Source organism: Tachyglossus aculeatus, chromosome 18 (genome assembly GCF_015852505.1).
Source record: "Tachyglossus aculeatus isolate mTacAcu1 chromosome 18, mTacAcu1.pri, whole genome shotgun sequence".
Lineage (NCBI taxonomy): Eukaryota > Metazoa > Chordata > Mammalia > Monotremata > Tachyglossidae > Tachyglossus > Tachyglossus aculeatus.
Genome location: NC_052083.1, coordinates 22,517,390 through 22,542,669, shown reverse-complemented (window position 1 = coordinate 22,542,669; position 25,280 = coordinate 22,517,390). Strand labels below are relative to the sequence as shown.

General features: G+C 44.9%; 1 pseudogene; it reads right to left on the bottom strand.

The window, feature by feature from the left end:
* Positions 1-1,822: 1,822 nt before the first annotated feature.
* LOC119940058 lies at positions 1,823-23,331 on the bottom strand (annotated as a pseudogene).
* Between the last annotated feature and the right edge of the window lie 1,949 nt (positions 23,332-25,280).

Below are 25,280 nucleotides of genomic sequence, written 5' to 3'. Positions count from 1 at the left end.
CAAGAAATGACTGTTCTATAGTTTGAGTATTCAGAAGCTAGTTATCTGATTTATTTACCAATATCATATTCACTGATGTAAAATCCGTTCTTTTTGTCTTTAATGGAAAGAAGATGTATCTCTCCTAAATTGCATTCTTTTGCATTTTGTATGTCAGTCCAAAATTCAATCCTACCTATAGAATGAAGTACAACTGCAGTGACTCGCAAATTATTCCTCTCTAGTATAAGTCTAACAACCATGTTTATATAAAAGTTTTACCCTTTGGGATTAAATCCTCAGGATCTACAAATACTTAATATCAAAGAGGGTGAAAACACAACAATTACATGATTTGTACACACTTAGATAATTTCAAATACTATTTGAAAATCAGTTATGTATAATTGCTTGAGGGGCAATGGGTGGTGGGGGGAATGGAGAAAAGGGAGAGGTTGACTGAGAAGTGAAGAGATAGAGGAATGAGGGAGATGAATGAGATGGGGTAATTCAAAACAGGAAATGAACATAAGGAGGACACAGATGAAAAGAAGGGGATAAAGGGATATAGACAGGATAGGTATTAAGGGGGAGAAGACAGAGGGAATAGGTGGAGGCTCTTTGTGTCCCTTTCGTTGGGAGTACTGGATGTTAGATTGCATGGTAAGATATTTGAGTAAAGAGCAAAGGCCAGGGAGTCAGAGGACCTGAGTTCTAATCTCAGCTCTACCATTTGTCTGCTGTGTGACCCTGGGACAGTGACTTTACTTCTCGGTTTCTCAGGTTCCTCATCTATAAAATGAGTAGTAAATACCCGTTCTCCCTCCTACTTCTATTGTGATCACTTTTGAGGCAGAAACTGTGTCTAACCTAATAATAAAATAACAACAACTGTGATATTTGTTAAGAAGTGCTTACTATGTGTAAGACACTGTACTATGTTCTGGGGTGGATACAAGCAAATCGCGTTGGACACAGTCTTAATCCCCATTTTACAGATGAGGTAACTGAGGCACAGAAAAATGAAGTGACTCGCCCAAGGTAACACAGCAGACAAGCACCTAATACATACTATTATTAGTATGAGCATACCACTGAGCTAGTGACAGGATAAAGAACTGTATTGCCTAACTTCCCAAGTTAAGCAGCTGACCAGCACTGCAGAGACTTTTTCAACCTTGTAGAAATTTGTTCTCCCTACAGTGTCGCAGATTTTAAAGTGGTGGCTTCTTGTCCCAATAATTCCTGGTGGTGAGGATTATCCCCTACAGTAAGTATGACTCTCAGTTTCAGGCACCTCCTGGGAACCTGAGATGGATTTTTTTTCCTGTGGACTACTACGAGCTGGGAGACTGGGGGTTTGATGGTGATGAGGCCCTGGAGAAGTCCAGGTAGACCTAGAAATTTGGCTCTTTTTCTTGCAACTTCTTGGAATCCCAAGGAGGAGACTGAATTTCCTCGGTACTATGGGTATTCCTGAATCTGGAGCCATGTCCAGTCCAGATGTTCTGAGGACTTGTTCCACAAAGAAATTTCCCTAAGACTGCACAGGTTTACCTGGGCTACTTCAAAATTTGGACTTGGGCTTCGGCAGAGCACCACACTCCACCCACTGCAGGGTCAGAACCCTGCAGTTCCAACAGTTTCGGGTACTGTTGGAACTGCAGGGTTCTTACAGATAGCAACTCCATCAGGGATTCTGTCATGCCCAAATTCCCTAAGATGACTGCCCTTTGTGAATGTTCATACCTAATTCTATAGCTATGGTAACTAAGTCAGTAGTGGAATGTTTGACCTGAATGCCCAGGATAATTGTTACAGTTCTTGACTATCATTTTAAATGCTATAATTGTTGAAAGAGCTTCAATACTCTTGGCAATCTTCTGAGTACTAACTGCCACTTAGTGGTCAGGAAGTTTTGATTCCTCATCTTTTCCTCCTGTTTCATGAACAGGAAATTTTGTTAATCATTTGGAAGGATTTAGTTGATGGATTAGCTATTCTGTTTCTGCAATGTTGCAAGGCACTCTGGATAGGCTAACACCTTCCCTTAGAGTATCTCTCATCCTGAAGTTGACCATATAAATAGGCAAGAAGAAATGCTCCCTTACCCTTACCCCTTGCAAGGAAGAAATGATCTCCAATTCAACCCAATCTGGTCCTAATCCCTTTGTGTAAAGAAACCTGAGGGTCAGCCAGAGTTGATTTCCCTTTGATTATATAAAGATAACTTCAATACGCCCTTTTTATTAACACAGGAAGAGCAAATCTCATTTACAAACGGGTTTATCACCTCTACTCATTTTGGGTGGAGTATTTGCAAAGTAATTGGCTCAGTGCAAGAAAAACAAGTCAAAGACAAAGGAACTGCCTTTTAGATCCAAACATTTTAATGAAGGAACTGGACAAACATGTACAGTATCATTCTCTCTTTATGAGTGTGTACTGGCTCTATTTTAATGGTATTTGTTAAGTACTTCTTATGTGCCAGGCACTGCAATAAGAGCAGATGTAGCTTAATTAGGTTGGGCACAATTCATGTCCCATATGGAGCTGTCAGTCTTAATCCCCATTTTGCAGATGAGGGGAACAGAAAGAGAAGGGAGAGTGTATCTCTCCAGGATAAAAATAGAGACGTCAGGCAAGAGACAGAACCTGTGGGAAAGAAATTGATCATAGCTCTAAGGGTCTGTACAGCACCTCATGCACTCTCTTCCCTGGCACTCACATTCCCACAGTAACCCAGATTGCCAAGAACATGCAGGCTGTCAGTGTTGCTGTTCATGCTTACAAAATGGAACATATAAGGAAATTTTGTTAAAAATTGATACTAGGAAGTAAAGTTGGGTATGAATTAACAAGGGTCTTGAAAAGCAGCATGGCCTAATGTAAAAAACATGGACCTGGGAGTTAAGAAGACCTCGGTTCTAATCCCGGTTTTGCCACTTGCCTGCTGTGTGACCTTGGAAAAGTTAGGCAACTTCTTTATGCCTCAGTTGCCTCATCTGTAAAATGGGGATTCAATAACTACTTAGACTGTGAGCCCCATGTTGGACCGGGATTGTGACTAATTTGATAACCTTGTGTCTATCTCAGTGTTTGACACACTGTAAGTGATTAACAAATACTGTTAAAACAACTCTTCAAATTTTCAAAGGTTTAGTAAAAGAAAGGCTAGGAATAAATGTTATCCAACACCATGGGGAGAACACTTAGATATAAAGGGATTTATCTGGAAGGAGATATATTAATGACTTTACATTGGGTAGGAGAGAATTCCTGACATGGGAACAGGTTAGTGGATAGATTTGAATAATGGGAAAAATATTAATTTAGTCTCCTATGCCTAGGTGGGTAGCTCTATTACAATTTCTGCAAGAGTAAATACTTAGTTTATTTATTAAGTCCCTGTAAGCTCCTCTCTGGACTCTACACTCCTTATGGTCAGGGAAAATGGGTACCAACTCTCTTATATTGTACTCTTCCAAGTGCTTAGCACGGTGTTCTGCACACAGTAAGTGCTCAATACCACTGATGGATATCATGAACAAAGTGTTGGGGTCACAGTCATTGCCCCTTCAGAGGTAACAAACTAAGAGGAAGGGAAGGCAGATATTTTATTCCCATTTTAGAAGTAAAGAAACTAAGGCCCACTGAGATTAAGTGCTTTCTTTCTCAAGGTTACAAAGCAGGTCAGTGGCAGGGCTGGGACTAGAACTTGACTTCTAGTCCCAGAATATTTCCATTGAAGAAATTATTGCTTCTTTTGGGAAAATGAGATGAAAAACAAAAAACAACTTTGAAAAAACAATGGAGCTTCTGGACGTAGAGTTGAGCTAACATTCACAATTAATTTTGGTGCTATTTTTCACCTGTTCTTTTTCTTCAGCAGAAATGGTTCCAAGCTATCTTAAACTAAGACCTGAATTCACCTTCTTGCGAAATTTAGGAATGATCAGCAATATAGATTAGCCACGACCTCTCAAATAATCAATGTTAAATTTCATTCAATTTTAATTTACCACATATGGAAAATGACATATTTGATGTCCAACTGAGAGATGTAACCCTGGCTTGTAGCTCCGAGGCAGACAGTTCCCAAATGCCCTAAACACATTGCAGCCATGATAAAATGCAATTTATACCCCAATAATCCCTTTGTGATCTAGAGATGTTTCTTTCCTGCTCCATAGGTGAGTGTTATACTTAAAGGGGAGTTTAAAGAATTATTTTCAGTAGTGCTGATTTTAGATTTTAAAGCCATAACAATGCAGTAGATTTTATTATTATTATTGTGGCACTTGTAGCATTCACTAGGTGCCATGCACTGTATTAAGCACAAGATGATCAGGTTGGACACAGCCCCTCACAGTCTTTCCAGATTTTAATGAAGTGATACAAAAGGACAAGAATCTGAAAATCCTAAAGACTTTCTCAGGTTATCAGGGGTTATTTGGATTTCAGAGTAGAGACCCAATTTCCAAAATTGAATTCTTACATATGGTGGCAAAAATACTAGAGATAGTGGATCTTGTAAAGCTCAAAGGCAGTTAATTTCACCAAGTGAGTAATGCTTTAGAAGAATCCACTGCTTTAGTATTTTCTGCACATCTGAGATGAATTCTGAATTATTAACTTCTTCCATAGCAATACCTGTCAATTAATCAATCATATTTATTAAGCGCTTACTTTATGCAGAGCACTACACTATCATTATAGTTTTCTATGACATTTATTGTTCATATCACTAAATACAAGATATTTTCTGGAGCTCCAGTGATCTTTAGTACCACAGATGCAACAAATAGTTCCAATTTTTGACACTTAGTATCCTAGTTTATACTGTTATACTTTTTCTTTCATATTTTTCTTTCATATTTAGTTTCCTATCTTTCCTTTTAGTTTACTTCCCTATATCCCCTTATGTCTCTGTGGCTTCTATTGAAGTAAATGTTTGGTAGATTGTAGTAACTCAGTAAGCACCATTACACTCAGTAAGCACCACTACTATAAACGTTTCTTGGATTTCAGGCTACCATTGCAATTGCTCATTGCTCATTTCTCTCAGCATGTGGTAGTATTATAATATTAATTGAGTGAGACTGGTTGCTGAGCCTGACATTACAGTATCTCTTTCCTTATACACTGGTCTAGTAAGTAATCCTAATGATAACCATATAACATAATTGTGGTTTTTCTTAAGCACCTGTGGCATGGCAAGCATTCTACTAAGCTTCGAGAACTAAACAAGATAAGGAGATCAGGCACAGTATTTGTCCTACTATCTGCCACATTAGACTTCATTACGTAGAATGGGCCTCTATGGCATTTATTCTATCTGTCAAACTCTTTGTTGTCATACTGTGTAATGAATCATTTGGCTTAACAAACTTGACTCAGGTAGATCCTGAAATAAACTGAGGGCTCAACCCTGAAATAGTAGTGGAAGGTAGCGAGAAAACTACTATCGCCTACCTAATATTGTGAGCCTCTTTGCAGTCTCATTTCTCCCACTCAGGAAGCACAATGGGCAGAATTATCATTACAGCCAATATATTTGACCTAAATAACCTTCTGCAAATAAACCAACATTTTCCATCTTTTGTAAAGGAATTTTTTTGTGGGTGAATTTCAACTAAGTCTAAAGTACATATTCCAGGAAACCACAAGCCTCACTATTTCATGGACAGTCTAATAATGATAATGATAATAATAATTATGATATTTGTTAAGTGCTTACTAGGTACTGAGCACTGTTCTAAGCTCTGGGGTACATACAAGGTAATCAGGTTGTCCCATGTGGGGCTCAGTCTTAATCCTCATTTTTACACATGAAGTAACTGAGGCACAGAGAAGTTAAGTGGCTTGCCCAAGATCACACAACAGATATGTGGTGGAGCTGGGATTTGAACCCATATCCTCTGACTACCAAGCCCGTGCTCTTTCCACTGAGCCACGCTGTGGCAACACACTGTCCACGCCTCACTTCTTCACAGTGCACTGAGGTCAGAATTACTGCTCCCTGTAGCTGAGAAAGAAGCATAGCTTTCTGATCCAACTTCCAACTCCAGTTTCCGTCTGCTGTCACCCTCTGGCTTCTGAGCAGCCCTAGTGGGATAGCATCTAGAAAAGGGAGTCAGAGAATAGAGGAGAGATAGGCAATCTTGATAATACCAGTCTTGTTGCTTTTAGTTTTGATCAGGTAGAAGATTGAACAGAGAGAAGTGAATGAGGAAGATACGTTTTTGAGAATACTGACTCCAAGCCATCAGGAGACCTTTGCTGAGTTGCAGTTACTGAGCAGGTAACTGAGTGTGTGTGATGTCACCGTAAGGATGTCAGCATTAGGGATTCATTCATTCATTCAATCCTATTTATTGAGCGCTTACTGTACACAGAGCACTGCAGTAAGTGCTTGGATAGTACAAATCAACAACATAAACAGATGATCCTTGCCCAACAACGGGTTCACAGTCTAGAAGGGGGAGACAGAAAACAAAACAAAACAAGTAGACAGGTGTCAATACCCTCAGAATAAATAGAATTATAGCTGTATTCACATCAATAATAAAATAGAGTAATAAATATGTACAAATATAAACAAGTGCTGTGGGGAGGGGAAGGAGGAATGGCGGCGGGGGCGATTGGGGAGGGGAGGAGATGGAGAGAAAAAGGGGAGGCCCAGTCTGGGAAGGTCTCCTGGAAAAGGTGAGCTCTCAGTAGGGCTATGAAGGGAGGAAGAGAGCTAGTTTGGCAGATGTGTGAAGGGAGGAAATTCCAGGCCAGAGGTTGAACGTGGGCCAGGGATCGACGGTGGGATAGGTGAAAATGAGGCACAGTGAGGAAGTTTGCGACAGAGGAGTGGAGTGTGCGGGCTGGGCCGTAGAAGGAGAGAAGGGAGGTGAGGTAGAAGCGGTCAAGGTGATGGAGAAACTTGAAGCCAAGAGTGACGAGTTTTTGCTTGATTTGAAGGTTGATAGGCAACCAATGTAGATTTTTGAGGAGGGGAGTGACATGCCCAGAGCGTTCTTGTACAAAGTTGATTCGAACAGCGGAGTGAAATACAGACTGAATGGGGAAGAGAAAGGAGGATGGGTGAACTAAAAGGAGGCTGATGCAGTAATCCAGTCGGGATAGCAAGAGAGATTGAAACAGCAAAGTAACGATTTGAGTGCAGAGGGAAGGGCGGATCTTGGCAATGTTGTGATGGTGAGACTGGCAGGTTTTGGTGATGGATTGGATGAGTGGGGCGAATGAGTGAGTCAAGGATGAAACCAAAGTTGCAGGCTTGTGAGACAGGAAGGATGGTAGTGCTGTCTGCAGTGACGGGAAAGTCAGGGAGAGGACAGGGTTTGGGAGGGAAGATAAGGAGCTCAGTCATAGACATGTTGAGCTTTAGGTGGCGGGCAGACATCCAGATGGAGATGTACTGAAGGCAGGAAGAGATATGAGCCTGGAGAGAGGGTGAGATAATAGGGGTGGAGATGTAGATTTGGGTGTCATCAGAGTAATGATGATAGTTGAAGCCGTGGGAGCGAATGAGTTCACCAAGGGAGTGACTATAGATGGAGAACAGAAGGGGACCAAGTACTGATCTTTGAGGAACCCCTTCAGTAAGGGGATCGGAGGGGGAGGAGGAACCCGCGAAGGAAACTGAGAATGAATGGTCACAGAAATAAGATGAGAACCAGGAGAGGACAGAGTCTGTGAAGCCAAGGATGGATAGCGTGTTGAGGAGAAGGGGATGGTCCATAGTATCGAAGGCAGCTGAGCAGTCAAGGAGGATTAGGATAGAGTTGGAACCATTGGATCTGGCAAGAAGGAGGTCATTGGTGACCTTTGAGAGGGAGGTTTCTGTGGGATGTAGGGGATGGAAGACAGATTAGAGTGGTTCTAGGAGAGAGTTGGAGTCGAGGAATTTGAGTCAGTGAGTTTGGAAAGGAAGGGTGGGAGGGAGATAGGGCGATAATTAGAAGCGGGAGTAAGGTCGAGAGGGTTTTTTAGGATGGGGAGATATGGGCATGTTTGAAGGCAGAGGGGATGGAATCAGTAGAGAGTGAGCAGTTGAAGTTGGAAATTAAGGAGAGGAGGAGGAGGGAAGGGGCTAGAGTTTTCTTAAGATGAGAAGGAATGGGATCTGAAGCACAGTTGGATGGGATGGCACTTGAGAGGAGGGAAGAGATCACATCTGATGATACTGCTGGGAAGGATGGGAAAGTATAGGAGAGGGTTGAGAGCACGAGGGTTGGAGAAAGGGGAAGAGTGATTTTGGGGAGCTCAGACCTGATGGTGCTAATTTTACTAAAGAAGTAAGTGGCCAGATCATTGGGGGTGAGGGATGGAGCAGGGGAAGGAACAGCGGGCCTGAGGAGGGAATTAAATGCCTGGAACAGCTGACGTGGATGATAGGCATGGGTGTCAATAAGGAAAAAAAAAGTTTTGCCTGGCAGAGACGAGGGCAGTGTTAAGGCAGGAAAGGATAAATTTAAACTGAACAAGTTTGGCTTGGTGTTTAGGCTTTCGCCAGCAGTGTTCAGCAGCTCGAGCATAAGAGCAAAGGAGGCGGACAGTGGCAGTGATCCAAGGCTGTGGGTTAGTGGTACTAGAGCGATGAAGGGAAAGGGGAGCAAGCGAGTTGAGTTGAGTAGAGAGGGTGGAGTTGAGAGCAGTAATCTGGTCATCAAAAGTGGGTAGAGAGGATAGGGAGGCGAGGTGGGGTGTGAAGCACTGAGAGATGGATGGGGTCGAAAGAGTAGAGGCCTCGGTTGGGGATTAATATAGATTTACAGGGAGGAGGAGTATGAGAGACGAGTCAGGTGAGAAGATTATGATCAGAGAGAGGGATTTCAGAGTTTGTAAGGGTGGAGATACTGCAGCGGTTGGAGATGATGAGGTCGAAGCTGTGACTGAGTTGGTGAGTAGGCGAGGTGGGGTAGAGCAGGAGGCTGGCAGCGTCAAGGAGAGATAGATGGCGGCTGGCAGAGGGGTCGCCTGGGACTTTCATTCATTCATTCATTCAATCGTATTTATTGAGCGCTTACTGCGTGCAGAGCACGGTACTAAGCACTTGGGAAGTACAAGTTGGCAACATATAGAGATGGTCCCTACCCAACAGCAGGCTCACAGTCTAGAAGGGGGAGACAGACAACAAAACAAAACATATCAACAAAATATAATAAATAGACTAAATATGTACAAGTAAAATAAAATAGAAACTCCTCACCCTGGGCTTCAAGGCTCTCCGTCACCTCGCCCCCTCCTACCTCACCTCCCTTCTCTCCTTCTACAGCCCAGCCCGCACCCTCCACTCCTCTGCCGCTAATCTCCTCACCGTACCTCGCTCTCACCTGTCCCACCGTCGACCCCCGGCCCACGTCATCCCCCGGGCCTGGAATGCCCTCCCTCTGCCCATCCACCAAGCTAGCTCTCTTCCTCCCTTCAAGGCCCTGCTAAGAGCTCACCTCCTCCAGGAGGCCTTCCCAGACTGAGCCCCTTCCTTCCTCTCCCCCTCATCCCCCTCTCCATCCCCCCATCTTACCTCCTTCCCTTCCGCACAGCACCTGTATATATGTATATATGTTTGTACATATTTATTACTCTATTTATTTATTTATTTATTTTATTTGTACATATCTATTCTATTTATTTTATTTTGTTAGTATGTTTGGTTTTGTTCTCTGTCTCCCCCTTTTAGACTGTGAGCTCACTGTTGGGTAGGGACTGTCTCTATATGTTGCCAATTTGTACTTCCCAAGTGCTTAGTACAGTGCTCTGCACATAGTAAGTGCTCAATAAATACGATTGATGATGATGATAAATATAGTAATAAATATGTACAAACATATATACATATATACAGGTGCTGTCGGGAGGGAAAGGAGGTAAGGCGGAGGGATGGGGAGGGGGAGAGGAAGGAGGGGGAGAGGAAGGAGGGGGCTCAGTTTGGGAAGGCCTCCTGGAGGAGGTGAGCTCTCAGTAGGGCTTTGAAGGGAGGAAGAGAGCTAGCTTGGCGAATATGTGGAGGGAGGGCATTCCAGGGCAGGGAAAGGATGTGGGCTGGGGGTCGATGGCAGGACCGGCAAAAACGAGGCATAGTGAGGAGGTTAGTGGCAGAGGAGCGGAGGGTGCGGGCTGGGCTGTAGAAGGAGAGAAGAGAGGTGAGGTAGGAGGGGGCGAGATGATGAAGAGCCTTGAAGCCAAGAGTGAGGAGTTTTTACCTGATGCGTAGGTTGATTGTGATGGGTAGGTTGATTGGTAGCCACTGGAGATTTTTGAGGAGGGGAGTAACATGCCCAGAGCGTTTCTGCACAAAGACGATCCGGGCACCAGTGTGAAGTATAGATTGAAGTGGGGAGAGACAGGAGGTTGGAAGATCAGAGAGGAGGCTGATGCAGTAATCCAGTCGGGATAGGATGGGAGATTGAACGAGCATGGTAGCAGTTTGGATGGAGAGGAAAGGGCGGATTTTGGCGATGTTTCGGAGGTGAGACCCGCAGGTTTTCGTGACAGAGTGTATGTGTGGGGTGAATGAGAGAGCGGAGTCGAGGATAACACCAAGGTTGTGGGCTTGTGAGACAGGAAGAATGGCAGTGCCGTCAACAGTGATGGGAAAGTCAGGGAGAGGGAAGGGTTTAGGAGGGAAGATAAGGAGTTCAGTCTTGGACATGTTGTTTTAGATGGCGGGCAGACATCCAGATGGAGATGTCTTGAAGGCAGGAGGAGATGTGAGCCTGGAGAGAGGGGGAGAGAGCAGGGGCAGAGATGTAGATTTGGGTATCATCACCGTAAAGATGATAGTGGAAGCCGTGGGAGCGAATGAGGTCATCAAGGGAGTGAGTGTAGATCGAGAACAGAAGGGGTCCAAGAACTGAACCTTGGGGAACCCCCACAGTAAGGGGATGGGAGGGGGAGGAGGAGCCTGCAAAAGAGAATGAGAATGAACGGCCGAAGAGATAAGAGGAGATCCAGGAGAGGACAGAGTCTGTGAAGCCAAGGTTGGATAGCATGTTGAGGAGAAGGGGGTGGTCCACAGTGTCGAGGACAGCTGAGAGGTCGAGGAGGATTAGGATAGAGTATGAGCTGTTGGATTTGGCAAGCAGGCGGTCATTGGTGACCTTTGAGAGGGCAGTTTCCGTGGAATGTAGGGGACGGAAGCCAGACTGGAGGGGGTCGAGGAGAGAGTTGGTGTTGAGGAATTCGAGGCAGTGCATGTAGACAACTCGTTCAAGGAGTTTGGAAAGGAATGGTAGGAGGGAGATGGGGCAATAACTAGAAGGCGAAGTGGGGTCAAGAGAGGGTTTTTTTAGGATGGGAGAGACATGGGCATGTTTGAAGGCAGAGGGGAAGGAACCAGTGGAGAGTGAGCGGTTGAAGATGGAAGTTAAGGAGGGGAGAAGGGACGGAGCGAGAGATTTCATGAGATTAGAGGGAATGGGGTCAGAAGCACAGGTGGCCGGAGTAGCACTTGTGAGGAGTGAGGAGAGCTCCTCTGAGGATACTACTGGGAAGGATGGGAGAGTAGCAGAGAGTGTTGAGAGCCGGGGGGTTGGAGAAAGGGGGGAGTGACTTTGAGGAGGTCGGACCTGGTGGATTTAGTTTTATTAATGAAGTAGGAGGCCAGATCGTTGGGGGTGAGGGAAGGAGGAGGGGGAGGAACCGGGGGCCTGAGAAGGGAGTTGAATTTACGGAAGAGCTGACAGGGATGATGGGCATGGGTGTCAATAAGGAAGGAGAGATAGTTTTGTCTGGCAGAGGAGAGGGCTGAGTTAAGGCAGGAAAGGATAAACTTGAAGTGAACGAGGTTGGCATGGTGTTTAGACTTTTGCCAGCAGCGTTCTGTAGCTCGAGCATAAGAGCGAAGGAGACGGACAGTGGCAGTGATCCAGGGCTGTGGGTTAGTGGTATGAGAGTGGCGAAGGGAAAGGGAAGCAAGTGAGTCTAGCTGAGTAGGAAGGGTAGAGTTGAGAGCAGTAATCTGATCGTCAAGTCTGGGTAGAGAGGAGAGGGCGGCGAGGTGGGGTGTGAGGCTCTCAGAAAGATGGATGGGGTCAAGAGAGTGGAGATCTCTGTGCGGGAGTAATATGGATTTACAGGGGAAAGGAGTGTGAGTGAGGAGGCAGGTCAGAAGATTATGATCAGAGAGAGGGATTTCAGAGTTGGTGAGGGTGTACACAGTGCAGCGGTAGGAGATGATGAGGTCGAGGGTATGACCAAGTTGGTGAGTGGGTGAGGTGGGGTGGAGCAAGAGGTTGGTGGAGTCAAGGAGAGATAGAAGGCGGGCGGGAGAGGAGTCATCAGGGATATCCATGTGGATGTTGAAGTCTCCGAGGATCAGAGTGGGCATGGAAAAGGAGAGAAGGAAGGTGAGGTAGGAGTCAAAATCGTTAAAGAAGTTGGAGTTTGGGCCGAGGGGGGGCGGCCTCTTGAAGCTTTCTTATTATGATACCCTTATAGCTAAGATCTTCCTATCGTCTCTTCAGGGGCCCTGGTGTCCATCACAATTGTGATTATAGTTATCTCATATCTATACATTGTCACTGCCATTCAGATAATTCACATCATTGAGGGAAGATACAAAGCCTTTTTGACCTGTGCCTCTCAGAAACAGTGTGGCTCAGTGGAAAGAGGTTAAAGGTTTAGAGGTTAAGTGATTTGACCTTGAGCTGAAAGAGAGAGTAAGAACTTTGAAAGGTCTGTCAAGGAAAACAAAAGGAAGGTGGGGGGAAGGAACTTAGAGGAGGGCAGGAAAAGGAGAGGTGGAGCAGGAGAGGGAGGGAAAAGCAGCATAGCCTAGTAGAAACAGCATTGGCCTTGGAGTCAGTAATAGGCTTTGTATCCTAATCATGGCTCTGGCAATTGCTTGCCACTTTACTTCTCTGTGTCTCAGTTACTTCATCTGTTAAATTTGCTTTAAATGGTCCTCCTCCCTCCAACTAGAGCTGTGAGCCTCATGTGGGAGAAGGATTGTGTCCAACTTGATAAACTTGCATCTACCCTAGCACTTAGAACAGTGATGAACACATAGTAAGCACTTAGACAAATCATTAAAAAGGGATATATGAAATTGTACTGATCAAAAATTAGTTATGCCCCATCTTCAAATCTTTTCTTAGGTCAAATCACCTCCAGGAATCCTTCCATGATTACTTTCTCATCTACCTCACTCTATATGCCCCCAAATTAAGAATCTGTGTGCCCTAATGGAAAGAGCATGAGCCTGGGAGACAGAGGACAAGGATTCTATTTCCGGTTCCACGTGACCTTGGGCAAGTCATTTAACTTCTCTATGCCTCAATTACCTCATCTGTAAAATGAAGATTAAGACTGTGAGCCTCCTGGGGGACATGGACTTTGTGCTATCTGGTTTTCTTGTACTTACCCCAGTACTTAGTATAGTGCCTGGCATATAGTACCTGCTTAACAAATACCACAACAAACAAAACAACTTCCACTTTTGCATGTCCATGCCACCTAAGCAGTTGGGTACTCACACTCACCCACACCTTTGCCCACCAGAGCATTTGTGTACATACCTTAATACATTACTACCTCCACCTAGCTATAATTTATTGTTCATCTCCTCTGTTAGAGTGTAAGCTCTCTGAAGGCAGAAATCATTTCTACTAATTCCATTGTAGTTTCCCAAATGCTTAATCAATGCTATAGACTGTATAATGATTGCTGACACCTTCAGGATTTATAATTTTTCATCAAATTTCTGGGATATTGCCTCCTATTTAAAAGCCCTGTCATAGTAATGAACAATTTCACATTTTTCTCATTTATTCCATAGTTGCATTTCATTATACACTATTGTGTGAGATGCTTGTAACCCAAAATTAATTTTTAATATACCTTTCTTAAGTCTGCCACATTTTTACTTTAAAATAAATTATTTCTCGGCTTAGAAATTATTTGATGTAAAGGGACCAAAATCTGAAAGGAATGGATCTTTTCTCTTTTTGAAAAGACAACTGAATGGCCTTGAAACACCACCATGAATAAAGTGGAGATTCTAACAGCATAAAGGTAATAACTGAGTGAAAATATCAAAGGAAATTTATTCTTACTAGAAGAGAATCTGAAACTGTGTGACAGAACATAAACATGACAAAGAGATATCCATTTAACCCTTACCTGCAACTACAACATAGAAGTCTTTAGTTTCTATTTCTTATTTTTTTTTTTGTATTTTATTCAACATTCTCAGTTTTTGTGGTTGCTTTATATTATATCACATTTCTTTTATCTCATTGTGTGTTCTGCATTTCTGGAACTGGCTTTACTGACTGTAGAGTCACAATTATCCAATAGAGTGAGCATTTAACTTTTCCTCATCTTTGAGAAAAATGAAATTGATGGCGAATGAAAACAGAACTGGTGTGACTGACATTATTCTCAAAAGACTCCAAGATCCAGGTTACCTTGCTAGCATTGTTCCTTGCTCCTATTCTACAATTAGGGTCAGCTCCTAAGCTGTCACGTTTTATTTATTGGCTGTCATGGCAAAGATCTCATTTCAGGAGAGGAAAATAATTTCTTACCTTGGGCATTCTGCAAAGCTATGCATTGCAAATGAGTATAGGGAGAGGCTTCTACAGTCAATCATTCAACCAATGGTGTTCATTGAGAGCTTATTATATGCAGAGACTGTTTTAATTGCTTGGGAGAGTATAATAAAACAGAACTAGCAGACAACTTCCCTATCTATAATGAACGAAAAAGACATTAAAATAAATATTCTTCTGGTGCCTTACATAAGTTATTTTAATTTACTACCCACAACATCACTGTGAGGTTAGGGTCAGACATAATTATCTTCATTTTACAGCTGGGGAAACTGGGGTGAAGTTAAGTGGCTGGCCCAAGGCCACAGAGTGGATAGGTATACCTTAAAGCACTCCATCACCTTGGTCCCTCCTACCTCACCTCAATTCTCCCCTTCTACAACCCAGCCCACACACTTTGCTCCTCTAGTGTGACTTTCTCAGGGTGCCTCAGTCTCGCCTGTCTCACCACCGATTCCTGGCCCATGTCCTGCCTCTGGCCTGGAATGCCCTCCTTCCTTAAATCTGACAATTACTCTCCCCCTTTTCAAATTCAAAACTTTATAGTTAGTTGACCTTCGTTGATCATGTTGATTTCTCCTCCATGCTAAACTAACACTTATTATTTTATTCTGAAAGATGTAATGATGTCATAGATTTTCAAGCAATTCTGCATCGTCAGTAGGCACTAAATTCTAAAAGGAAGATCCTGAAAACATCCTTATGTAAACTCCCTCAAGTCCAACATGTTTGGGGAGGCTCCACCACAATTCCTATTTCACACTCATTATTCTCCATTTCTCCTCCTCCCTCCATTCTCAACCAACTACCCTTACAGCCTTCTGTGGCAGGTGTAAATAGTAAACTCCTCAAAGACAGGGATTATTTCTACTAATTCTATTGTTCTCTCCTAAGTACAGACTATAAAGTTCTGCATACAGTGGACTGATTCATTGCATAAACCTAGGAATTAAATAATGAGTATTTGGTCTACATGAGAAGCAGCATGGCTTAGTGATAGAGCATGGACCTGGGAATCAGAAGGATCTGGATTCTAATCCCAGCTCTGTCACTTGTCTGCTATATGACCTTGGGCAAATCAATTCACTTCTCTGTGCCTCGGTTTCTTCATCTGTAAAATGGAGATGTAGACTGTGAGCCACAGGTGGGATAGCGACTGTGTCCAACCCAAATTTCTTGTACTTACCCTAGAGTTTAGTACAGTCCCTGGCACAAACTAAGTGCTTAACAAATACCACAGTTATTATTATTATTATTACATGCAAAAGAACCTGAAATCCAAACTACATTTCTCCACTCTGCTCATATGCACAGTCCAAAAGGAGAGGATGCCAATTGCTTGGCCAAATAATTCGTTCCACTTGCCTTGTGCAGCATGACAACAGCAAACATACTGACTCCTTTGAGAATTCTAGGCATGTATGTGTGTTTTTTCTCCAATACTTTGCAGGCAAAAGGACTTTTAATGATTATGCATTCCCATCAGCATTTTGAAACTTTCAGTAGGCCTCAGGAATTTAGTCCAATATCACTGCTCAAAAATATTTATATATACTTCTCTCTATCACTCAAAGATTACCTCCATTGGTGAAGTTAAGGGGCAATACTTTGTTTTTGCACGAGGTAAGTTGGGTGAATCCAGTTATTGAAAAGCATTTAAAATCTTACTGTTTTATGATCTAAAAGTACCCTTCAGATATAAGCACTGGCCCTCTGCCTATGATTATAAATTAATTCCTAAACTTTTTCTTAGACTATTTAATAGAAATGAAGATGGAGAAACTTGGAGAGTCAAGCAAAAAGAGGCCAATAGATACAGGAAGAGAGGATCTTTAAGAAAAAACTAGGAAATGTTCTATTGAAATTTCTTGTAGAGAAAGCTATATTTTTTCTCTGTAAAGAAGTTATGAAAATACAGTTCCACAGTTTAATTCCTCATTAATGACCGGTATAATAATAATTATTATTATATTATTATGGTATTTTTTTAAATGTTTACTATGTGCTAAGTTTACTGTACTAAGCACTGGGGTGAATACAGGCAAATTGAGTTGGACATAGTCCCTGTCCCAAGTGGGGCTCACAGTCTCAAGCCCATTTTACTGATGAGGTAACTGAGGCTGAGAAAATTGAAGTGACTTCCCTAAGGTCACACAGCAGACAGGTGGTGGAGTCAGGATTAGAAACTATGACCTTCTGACTCCCAGACCCATGCTCTATCCACTAAGCCTTGCTGAATGAAGATGATAAAATACATCTTTGCAAAATGCAAAAAAACCCTGTTTTCTTTGAAGTGGCCTTATTTTTCTTGCTAACTTTTCACTAGAGTAAGGCTAACTGGAGAGCAGGTTTGGGAGATTTGCCCTAAGCCATTGGGCAGAGCTTCTCATTCTCGGCCTTCTGAGGAAGCATTTCTATGTGGGGCACCCACAGCGTTGATGTTCCAAATCAGATGTTACTCACTTCAGATACATCTTGAAGATTAAAGCATGATTGAAATTGCTTAATCCATCACATGCTTTCTTCATTTTAAATCTGTACAAATCTCAAATATGAGGAAGTACTATTGTCCTGAGAATGCATTAAGATTTTGATGTTAATATTAATTATTAGATTATAATTATTTTAGAGAAGCAGCAGGTCCTAGTGGAAAGAGCACTCACTGGCCTGTGAGTCAGAGGACCTGGGTTCTAATCCCTGACCCATGATGTGTCTGTTGTGTGACCTTGGGCAAGTCTTTTAAATTTATCTGTGCCTCAGTTACCTTATCTGTAAAATGGGGATTAAGACTGTGGGCATCATATGGAAAAGGGACCATGTCCAACCTAATTACCTTGTAACTACTTCAGTACCTGGCACAATTAAGCGATTAACAAACATTGAAAGAAAATGACTAACACTGCTAGTCCTCTGAAATGTCAATTCCAGATGTGCCAAATCTGAGCTCCTCCCCTTTTCCTGCCTCCAGCTTTGGAAATCGGGTTCATGCACTTTTATTGCAGCTGAGTAAAGACTCAATCGCTAATAAATACTGAACACTTATTGGTGCCGAGCCCTGAACTAAGCCCTTCAGAGATTTCAGTAGAGATTTCAGTAGAATTAGTAGACATGATCCCTCCCATTAAGGTGCTTACCAAAGTGTGTGTTGTTTTGTTTTTTTTTTTGTGTGTGTGTGTGTGTAAAGAGGGGAGAGGAGGAAACTCTTCTATAACCTCCCCAGATCCCTCTGTACAAATCTAAAAATGGCATATTTATGTTGTTTTACAGAAGCCTGCTTCTCCCACCCATCTTTCCCATACTTCATGCTGCTGCCCGGATTATCTTTGTCCAGAAACACTCTGGGCATATTATTCCCCTCCTCAAAAATCTCCAGTGGCTACCAATCAATCTGCGCATCAGGCAGAAACTCCTCACCCTGGGCTTCAAGGCTCTCCATCACCTTGCCCCCTCCTACCTCACTTCCCTTCTCTCCTTCTACAGCCCACCCCGCACCCTCCGCTCCTCTGATGCTAATCTCCTCACCGTACCTCGTTCTCGCCTGTCCCGCCATCGACCCCCAGCCCACGTCATCCCCCGGGCCTGGAATGCCCTCCCTCTGCCCATCCGCCAAGCTAGCTCTCTTCCTCCCTTCAAGGCCCTACTGAGAGCTCACCTCCTCCGGGAGGCCTTCCCAGACTGAGTCCCTTCCTTCCTCTCCCCCTCGTCCCCTTCTCCATCCCCCCATCTTACCTCCTTCCCTTCCCCACAGCACCTGTATATATGTATATATGTTTGTACATATTTATTACTCCCTTTATTTATTTATATATTTATTTTACTTGTACATATCTATTCTATTTATTTTATTTTGTTTGTATGTTTGGTTTTGTTCTCTGTCTCCCCCTTTTAGACTGTGAGCCCACTGTTGGGTAGGGACTGTCTCTATATGTTGCCAACTTGTACTTCCCAAGCACTTAGTACAGTGCTCTGCACTGCACACCTCCTAGAGGAGGTGAGCTCTCAGTCGCGGTTTGAAGGGAAGAAGAGGGCTAGCTTCGCAGATGTGTGGAGGGAGGGTATACCAGGCCAGGGGAAGGACGTGGGCTGGGGGTCGACGGCGGGACAGGCAAGAACGAGGTGCAGTGAGGAGATTAGTAGCAGAGGAGCAGAAGGTGTGGACTGGGCTGTAGAAGGAGAGAAGGGAGGTGAGGTAGGAGGGGGCAACGTGATGGAGAGCCATGAAGCCGAGAGTGAGGAGTTTTTGCTTGATTCGTACATTGACAGGCAACCACTGGAGATTTTTGAGGAGGAGAGTGACATGCCAAGAGCGTTTCTGTACAAAGATAATCCAGGCAGCAGAGACTAAAGTGTAGAGAGACAGGAGGATGGGAGATCAGAGAGGAGGCTGATGCAGTAATCCAGTCGGGATAGGATGAGAGATTGAATCAGCAAGGTAGTGGTTTGGATGGAGAGGAACGAGCGGATCTTGGCGATGTTGTGGAGGTGAGATCGGCAGGTTTTGGTGACAGATTGGATGTGTGGGGTGAATGAGAGAGCAGAGTAGAGGATGACACCAAGGTTGTGGGCTTGTGAGACGGGAAGGATGGTAGTGACATTGGCAGTGATGGGACAGTCAGGGAGAGGGAAGGGTTTGGGACGGAAGAAAAGGAGTTCGGTCTTGGACATATTGAGTTTTAGATGGCGGGCAGACATCCAGATGGAGATGTCCTGAAGGCAGGAGGAGATATGAGCCTGGAGGGAGGGAGAGAGAGCAGGGGCAGAGATGTAGATATGGGTGTCATCAGCGTAGAGATGATAGTTGAAGATGTGGGAGTGAATGAGTTCACCAAGGGAGTGAGTGTAGGTAGAGAAAAGAAGAGGACCAAGAAGTGACCCTTGAGGAACCCCTACAGTAAGGGGATGGGAGGGGGAGGAGGAGGCTGCAAAGGAGACTGAGAACGAACAGCTGGAGAGATAAGAGGGGAACCAGGAGAGGACGGAATCTGTGAAGCCAAGGTTGGATAGCGTATTGGGGAGAAGGGGGTGATCCACAGTGTCGAAGGCAACTGAGAGGTCGAAGAGGATTAGGATAGAGTAGGAGCCGTTGGATTTGGCAAGAAGGAGGTCATTGGTGTCCTTTGAGAGGACAGTTTCGGTGGAGTGTAGGGGACAGAAGCCAGATTGGTGGGGGTCAAGGAGAAAATTGGCGTTGAGGAATTCGAGGCAGCGAGTGTAGACGACTCGTTCTAGGAGTTTGGAAAGGAAGGGTGGGAGCGTGATAGGGCGATAACTAGGAGGGGAGGTGGGGTCAACAGAGGGGTTTTTATGATGGGGGAGACGTGGGCATGTTTGAAGGCAGAGGGGAAGGAACCAGTGGAGAGTGAGCAGTTGAAGATGGAAGTTAAGGAGGGGAGGAGGGAAGGGGCAAGAGATTTCCTAAGGTTAGAGGGAATGGGGTCCGAAGCATAGGTGGATGAAGTAGCAGTTGAGAGGAGGGAGGAGATCTCATCTGAAGATTCCGATGGTAAGGATGGGAGAGTAGCGGAGAGGATTGATCATTATAGCTATTTAGAAAATCATCTGGGGGCAAATACTCAAAAACGTAGTTGTTGAGAAGGGTGGACTGCTGTTTGTTTTTATACTTTAAGGAAGCAGTTTCTGAGTTTGCTAACATGGGTACAATGACAAACGGTCTGCTTCAGGAGAAGATTTTCAGGTGAATTTTCTGTTTCATTTAATTTTGAGACCTTGCTTCATCCTTAATATTTGGAAATAGTCTACGTTCATTAGCTACTAAACTTTTCAAACAAATAAGAAAGCTTTCAAATAAGTGGAACGTCTAGAAAACAGTGAAGAGGAGATACTGAATTTAATTGAAGGTTTATAATGAAGAAAAATGGAAAATGGAGAAAAATTTGAAACAAAGCAATTTTGTGAGTATGACAAAGAAATTCCTCATTGAGGTGTATTTAAGAATTTGGTGGAGGAGCTGCTGCAGATAATATGTGTAATGGGGTGAAATGAAATCGTAAGGATGAAGGAAATGAAGTAAATGATGGAGAGGGACAGAAATGAGGATGAGTGGGTTCTGCAGGAAAGTAGAGGGTTTGGGTTGTGTGTATTCGTGCTTTGGAAGAAATGTTCTTTAAGTGAACTAAGAATTGCTGTGAGAGGGAACCATTCAGTAAGTCCTGGCTTCAATGGGAGAGCTGAAGGCCTGAAGCCCAGACCAGCAACTTAGTGGCTATCATCTTCAAGCAGTGGTTGAAAATCAGTCAATCAACTGAGTTTACTGAGGACCTGTTGGTGCAACACACTATACTAGGCATTGAGGAAAGTATAATAGAATTAGTAGTCATGACCTATGTCCAATAGGAGCTTTTAATGTAGCAAAGAAGATAGAGAATAAGATGTAGAAAAAGTGGATAGTGGTTAGTGCCTGCCTAAAATTAGTGCTTACCTAATTTTGTATGTAAGATATGTAACAACTATTATGGGGCATTATTGCCCCAACTACCACTTCAAGACTTTTGCAGCAATCTTAGATTACGAGCCTTATGTGGGACAGGAACTAGGTTCACTCTGCCTGTCTTTTACCTATCCAGGAGAATGGCACATTGCTAGGAACATAGCAAGTGCTTAACATTATTATTCTCATTGTTATTATTATCATTAACACCTTCATTATATAGGTAGATGACAAACTGACAAGAGAAAGATCTTCTGAATGAGTCCTTATGGATGAGATGTGATTTCAGAAGTGCTCTTAAGGGCTCTTAAGACAGAGGGATATGTGATCTGGCCAATTTGATGGGGAAGGGATTTCCAGGGAAAGGGGTCTTAAAAAGTTCTTCATGTTCTCCAGTCTTTCCAATCTTTGGTTTCAACAGAAATTATACTCCTACGGGTCTCAGAGCACTGCAATGCTGATGGTGTAGTTCATTTTCTTCCCATGTAACAGAAGGACACTGAACAGCCAACAGAAATCACACTGGTCTGAGTGAGTTCATCCTGTATGGATTAACGAATGATCCATAGTAACAGATACCCCTCTTCATACCATTCCTCCTCATCTATGCGGTCACTTTTCTGGGAAATCTGCTCATCATTTTAATCATTAGAGTCAGTTCGCAACTTCACACACCCATGTACTTTTTCCTTAGCCATTTGTCTTTCTCTGACTCATGTTATTCATCGTCCATCATCCCTAAGATGCTGGCAAATTTCTTAGTGGACAAGAAAACCATTTCTTACCCAGGATGTGCGACCCAGCTCTCTGCTGCAACTATATTTGGGATAATGTAGTATGGTCTTCTAGCAGTGATGGCATATGATCGTTATGTAGCAATCTGTAAACCCCTTCGATATGTACTTACTCTGCATGCCTCAGAGACTGTGTGCTTTACTGGTTACTGATTCCTACACGGCCAGCTGCCGGGATACTGTGGTCCACACAACTAATGTATTTGGTTTGACCTTCTGTGGACCTCCTGAAATTAATCACTTCTACTGTGACCTCTCTCCATTGTTGAAGCTGTCCTATTCGGACCCCAGGCTTGCCCAAGTCCTTACTGATGCTCCTGTAGCCGTCATTATGCTGGTTACAGTTCCCACCACACTATTATCATATGTGTACATCCTGCTGGCTGTTCTTAAAATACAATCCTCTGGAGGAAGGCAACAGCAACTCAAGAACCAACATCTTCCCACTAAGTCCCCCTCCCTGAACAAAAGTAGCAGCAACCCATGGAATAGCGAGCTTCCCCAGTTCATAAAGAGTCCTTGGAACTAGTCCCAAACACCTCCTGTGATGTCATCAGTACAGTATCAGTCAGTCTCATGGTACATATCAGCAACAGTTGCATCCACGTGTCTAGAGTTGTCCGGGGTAAAAGTGAAACATTATTTTCCAATAAGCTTGCAGACCCGTCCTTCACTGGTGAAGAGGAAGTCAAGGGCCATCCGGTTGTGCGGGATGGCTCTCTGATCATCTCTGAGGGCCATGAGGCTGGTAGCAGTGTCACTGGTTATCTGTTCAACTAATTTAGCCCGGTTAAGGATCTCGAGGGCCGCCCGTGTAAACCCATATGCAGAAAACATGATTCTGAAAAAACGCTCGGACTCTGAGATTGGGACCCCCTGATGGTTGTGGAGTCAGCCTTCTGGGCGACTCAATTGTCGCAGAAAGCCGGGAGCACAAAATTGATGAAGCACACCTCTCCGCACCCAGCAGGGAGCCATCAACAAGCACGGATGCCACAAATGAGATAGGCAGGCACCACACAGGTGGCTGTGCCACAATAGCCAAAGGTCCCATTCACAGTGAGCAGGCCATAGGAACGAACATCCACCCCCTTTTCGGCGGCCGGTAGGCCGCAGTGGGTGGCCACAACTCTGTGCCCTCCTGGAGTTTAGCTGCATCACATATGCGGGAACTGTTGCCCGCCCAGAATTTGGTGCCAGTATTGTGGAAGCAGAACTGGGAGACCACATGGTTTGTCCACCCACTCACCAATAAGGTATGTGGTGGAATTTGCTGGCTCAGAGGCACGGTGTTGGGTGCAGGGGTGAGGGGCACCCGTTGCATTGAACCAGGTAGAGTTGTCATACGGGTGGGCTATAAGGTGGTACCTTCCCTCCATTCAGTGGGGCATGCCCACAGACCCAACCCATGCCCACAATTCGAAACGTTCAGGTCCTGGATGTAATGTGTTAAGGTCTTCAAGAAGGTGTTGTCGCGGGTTCCCCCGCACTCCAGGGCCAAGATGAAGAGTAGGCTGAGCAGCTTCATAAAGCGTTGTGTCATCGTTCCCCCTCTACCAGGTGTGGTGACTGCAAGAGAAGAATCTAGGTCTTAGAGGATATCCATGCATCTGTCAGATTTAGTGGGCAGCCCTCATCAGTATTAGCTGCCCAGGTTTGTCCAGTTAGAGGCTTCATAAAGGTAACCCATTACCGGCCTTTCTGGGGATTCTGAATAACGACACGCTCGACAATCTGCCTCTGGTGTCCCTCTTGTGGGCGGGTGGCAGGATGAGTACTTGCCATGCCGTTGAAGGCATGGCTCATGGGGCTGCCCGTGGGTTTCTGCCTATTGTTCAGCGCATGGATCACCTCCCATAGGTGACGGCCCCACCCCTGGAGCGGGATGGCTGCGATTGGCATGTGTCGTGTTCGCAGACTTAGCTGCCCCTTCCGGAGTCCATTCCACCGTTCCACCAGCCCATTGGCTTGCAGCCGATATGGTACATGAAATGTCCACTGGATTCCCTGGTTCTGGCCCCAGGTCTGTAAGGGTCGGTTCTTAAAATGGGATCCACTTTCAGATTGGATCTCCTGGGGCATAAGGAGGTGGGAGAACCAGTGGCTCAGCCCCATTAGAACCTGATGGGCATCATCCCTGGGGCATGGATATACAAGGCCCAGGCCGCTCAGCATTTTCACCTCTGTCAGGATAAACTTCCAGCACTGCGGGGAAGGTGGGAGGGGGCCCAACAGAATCGATTTGCCACTACCCCCGTAAAACCTTGCCTTCCCTTAAGTTCCAGAAGGCCTGGCCCTCCTGGAACTGGTGCTGGTGGAGCTGGCAGGTCTCACAGTTGAACACGACTTCCTGAGCAGACACGACTTCCTGAGCATGCTGTTGCTTAAGGGGCCAGCCGCGGGCACCGCACAGGATCCATAGATCATCTGCCCCAGTGTGTCCCACCCATTGGTGAAGGGCCTCAGGTAATCAGAGGAGGGAATCCTTGCCCCATTGAGTGGTCTCAGGGTCGACTGCCAGGGCCCATATCAATCGGTCAGCCTCATTGTTTCAGTGGGCTCCAAGAGACCCATCCCTTTGATGTACGGATACGTGTCCCATGGCCAGGATCCATTCATACCCGATGTCTTACAGCTTTTCCCAAACATTCTGTCCCCATACGGGGTGGTTATGGACCTGCTATACCTCCGCCTTCCAGTGCCCTAACCACTGAGTGGCCCCGACCCATACTGCATAGGAGTCTGTGTATATGGTCCGGGCTCCTGCCTCGGCTGTCAAGAGGACCACTTCTAGTTTCGCCTCCTGGGCAGAACTTTGGATCAGTTTCCGGAGGGTTCGGCCAGTTCGGGGCTCAACAGCACCTACCTTGCCCTGCCAAACCCCTCCCGTTCGACGGGAAGATCCGTTGGTAAACCAGACTCCCTCCCATTCCCCTGTCACAGTACCCAGGGAAGACACTGGTGGCCCCTCATTGATAGGGAAAGCTGGGGCCCAATTCTGATCTCCCACAGCGGGGTCCATGGCCTGCCCCGGGTTTGTGGTCCCAGCGTCTTCTACGTGATGGTGGATATAGAGAAATCATTGCATACAGTAGCACTTTGGGCAGCCCCTGGTGGGGGAGGATTGCCACCCAAAACTGGCTTAATAAACGGGAGTGGGACCTTTAGGGTCGCCGGGCGGGTGCCCGTGGTACCCTTAGTATCCAGCAGGGCAACATAAGAGGCCAAGAGGATCTTCTCATAAAGAGTGTATTGGGCCTGTGCACCTTGCAAGCTAAGTGATCTGAATTGGATCAGGCGTTCCCCGGGTACCCCCGGGTCCTTCTGCCACAATCCCCATTGGTATCCCGAGCTGCCAACACCCACATGTAATACGAAGGGGTAGGAAGGGTGTTTGGGCCCAAATGATTGGTACACCAGAATCTGCTCGCTCACGAGGGAGAGGGCCTATTGGTGTGTCTTCCCGCATTCCCACAGGCTGCACTTTTTCAA